Source organism: Wasmannia auropunctata, unplaced genomic scaffold (assembly GCF_000956235.1).
Source record: "Wasmannia auropunctata unplaced genomic scaffold, wasmannia.A_1.0 LD336071.1, whole genome shotgun sequence".
Taxonomy (NCBI): Eukaryota; Metazoa; Arthropoda; class Insecta; order Hymenoptera; family Formicidae; genus Wasmannia; species Wasmannia auropunctata.
Window position 1 is genome coordinate 825,153 of NW_012026819.1, and position 4,418 is coordinate 829,570.

Consider the following 4,418-nt stretch of genomic DNA (forward strand, 5'->3'; position numbering starts at 1 on the left):
AAATTTTTTCTTGTTATTGGTTCGATTAATTCTATATTACTATTAGAATAATAAAATATATGTGAAATTTTATTATTAGTTGAACTATATAATTAATTTGACATGATATATTCATATATCAATCAGTAAATTTTAGATCGACCATTTTTGGTTCGACCAAAGGATTTTAATCCTTTTTGATACCGTATTTTCGGTGCAGAAATCCCGATCGATTCGGATAACTTTTTTTATAATATCGATTTTAATTGAACATTTTCGGCAGGGTAGTGGTGAACATGTTAATTGATAATGGATACCAGTTGAGTTTAATTTTCGATAAAATTAAATATAGAATAAAGAGTCTAATTTTCACTAAACTGAACGACGATTACACTGTTAAAACGAGTGAGGTAATAGGAGGGTCATAGCTTTTCCTTACATCAAAAATGCGTCAGAAATTGTTGCCTCGGCTATAAATAAGAGTTTTTAGTTGGGTTCAGATGTCTCAATAAGCTGAATAAATTTATAAAGAGACATAAAGACAAGATCTCTACTGATTCTAATAATAATGCAGTGTATAGAATTAGTTGTAACGATTGCGACGCCACATATGTGGGACAGACTAAGAGAAAGTTGAAAACGAGAATTTTGGAACATAGGAGAAATATTCTTTTGGATGATTCGAAGCACTCGGTAATTACGAACCACATATTGAAATCGAGACATACGTTGGATTGGGAACATGCGACAATTCTCGATTCAGAACCTAATTATCACAAACGTCTTGTTTCTGAAATGATCTATATCAAAGCGCAAAAAATGGTCTTAATTCTAATAAAGATACCGAGATGCTAGATGAGACATATTTCAGCTTGTTAGATAGAATTGTAGAGGAATTTTAATGTTTGTCTCCACGACATTTACATCGTATAAACAATCCATCCGATTTGACCTATAATGTCTGTACGTTTGACGCTCTTCGTTTAGTCCGCAATAGATTCTCGGAAACATAACATCTTGTTAGAAGCTTAATTATTTACTTACCGTAAGTGTTAAAAATCGCAGTCTCAGTTATCGTGAATTTATGTAACGCGTATCAATTGTGTTCGATCCTCATAGAATCAGCTGGGGAAGCATCGTTGGTATAATGAAGCGACATGTTAAATATCTAATATGGAATTACATTTGGCTGGAAGAAGAGGACAATAAGATCTGTTCAACATTTATCTAAATTTCCATATGCGTGGATTCGGTGTAGTTTGTAATATCATATAATAGCGATTGAGAAAGGCTAAGTAAGCCGAAACTAGTCTCGGGTTTTCTTAATTTTAATTTTATTTAAATGATTTATTAAAGAATTTTTATTGATTGACACCCTTTGTTTTATGCTCGACTTTGGCCTATTGTCCTGTCTTTTTTATTGTTTTACAAATGTTTACGAAATACATATTTCAAAAAATGATTCTCAAAAAATATTTCATGCTATGTGGGAAACGCTTAGTTTCCGAGATATTTTGAGGTTTTTACACGAACATCCTGTATGTTAAATTTTTGAAAATATATTATTTAAATATACATGCTATAAATGCAGAATATTTAAATAATGGTTTCTTAACAATTTTCAAGTTCATCTTATTTGTATTAACTGTACATGTATAAACTTCCCTATCATTATTAAACTTAATTTAGAAAATCTATAATTTATAAAAACTTTTAAACAAAAATTTGTTTATAATTTTGTGTATATACATTTTTCAATACGTATACTTTTGATATACATATATACGCGCGCGCTCTCACACACACACACACACACACACACACACACACACGCACACGCGCACGCACACGCACACGCACACGCACACGTATTTATATATCATTATTCTATACGAAAACGCAAATGGCTTTGCCTATAAATGGTTTGAGCCTTTTTAAATGTAGGAGTACTCAAATTTTAGCTTTTTTATGTTCTGGCAATTTTGGAAAACTTTAAAATGGCACTTACAGTGGTGTCCTCTTTTTTCTGTTGTCAAAGAATTTTTGAAACAAACTTTAATTACCGAAGCACGAGGGGCTAAATATTTTTTCTATTTTTATAAATTAAGGTTTTTAAGCTCGCTGAATATGAATCGTAATCATATATAATTGTGAAATTCACATCAGCAGATTCTAAATGGCGGCCTTTAGCTAATTTTCAAATAAAATGACTTTTTGTACAAGACTCAGCAAACAGGTGTTTTTTGACTGCCAATGTTATAAATTTTCAATTTTCAAAGCGGAATTCGGAATATCAATATGGTGAGTGAAATACATATATATAGCCAGGATGCATCTCAAGTTGGAAGATTTTTAGACGTATTAATGAGTAGCTAGGTACTGGTTTATTTGTTCTTTGATTACAGTTTTTATTCTAAATGTAAGTTTAAAATTGTTGATCCAATATGGTGGATAAAATATAAAAGTTGCATAATTTTAAATAACAAAAGGTCTAGCAAGTTAAGGAGGGGATTTCCGGCCCCGCGCAAAATCGATCGTTGTAGTGAACAAAATGTTCACCCAAATAAAAGAAAATTTCGTGCCAAGTTCATTTCAAAAGACCTACACAATTTTGAAATATCACAAGAGATGTGATTTTTCATTAATATTTTTTTTCTCCGCTAAGTTTAAATTAGTCTTTACAAAAAAATTCATGATTACAAAGGTTATCCATATATACATAAGTTCGAATTTTGTTGTTCTGTGCTGAAAATTCTGTTTTTAAAAAAATCTAAAAAATTTTAAATCGCATTTTCTCTAGATCTAAAAAATCACTTTTAAAATAATTCAGTAGATAAGTCTTATGACATATTATATTCGATATTTTTTTTCAGATTTTTTGATTTGGTGGAACATGGAAACCCTGTTGAAAAAAACCAGGTGGGAATCCATATGGGGAATCCATATGGATAATCCATATGGGATTCCATATTATTTCCTATGGGAATTTGGGCCAAAAATTCAGGTCCTATGTAGAAATCTATGTGGATTTCTATGTAATAATCCATGTGGATTCCTACACAGAGAAAAAATTAATTTAAAAAATTTATTTTTTTTTATTCAATTATTACATATTATTATTTTTAAAGTTTAATTTGTGTTTACTATTCCGCATATTTTCTATTTTATATAATTACAATTTATACGCAGGTTTATAATTTTTGAAAACACATCAAGATTCGAACCTGAGATCCCTAGAACAGCAGACTTGTACGCTAACACTGAGCTAATGTATATTTTGTACAAAGGATTTATTTTTTCCATTATATATTCTATATCTCTGATTGTGAGTTCTCTGATTGTGAGTGTCTAAACAAATACTATAAAGAACCAGTAGTAACAGTTACGCAGTCGCACATCATTGAATAATGGAACTTTTCAATAATCATGTATTTTGTCAGACAATATCGTTTACAATCTTAATTTTTAAATATTAATGTAGTTTTGTATAAATTTATATGTAGAATCCTATATTGGATTTTACTAATTAAAGGATATAGCTATACAAAATATACAGAATCTAAAAAAACCATATAAATTCGAAGTAGAATACTATTTAAAATCTCAATTATAATTATATACAAATATTCAAGGTGTTCGATTTAAGTCTGAATTATTCGGAATATAATATACTACATGAATATTATACAAATTATATAGTATTCATAATCTAATATTATACTACATAAATATATCTATTATATAGATTTTCATAAGGAATTTTATACACCATGTGGATTTTCACATGGATTTTCATACACCATCTGGATTCTCAGATGGATTTTCATACACCCTGTGGATTTCCACATGGATTTCCATACACCATGTGGATTTTCATATAGATTTTTATACACCATTTGAATTCCCAGATGAATTTTCATACACCATGTGGATTCCCAGATGGATTTTCATACACCATCTGGATTCTCAGATGGATTTTCATATACCCTGTGGATTTCCACATGGATTTCCATACACCATGTGGATTTCCACATGAATTCCCATACACCGTATGGATTCCCATATAGGATTTTTAATATCCTATATGGATTCTTAGGCATTCCCATGGGTTCCCATGGGAATCCACCTGGTTTTTTTTTAACAGGGAAAAAAATAAAAATCAGTTTTTTTGTTATTTTTTGGCCTTAAATATATCAGGTTGACACATATTAAATTGTTTGTAAATATACTTACTTACCTCCGATCTTAATATACATCTGCAAACAATAGTGGGTGTTTTCCAATTGTAAAATCACTAGACACTTTTGTGCACACAGCGACACAAATTGTGTTCCAATTGCCGTAATCATCGACACAACCCAACACATTCGTACTTAGCTCGAGGCTACTAGTCGGCTGTGTAAGCTTGTGTTTTCTAGTGATATTAATAATTTATGATG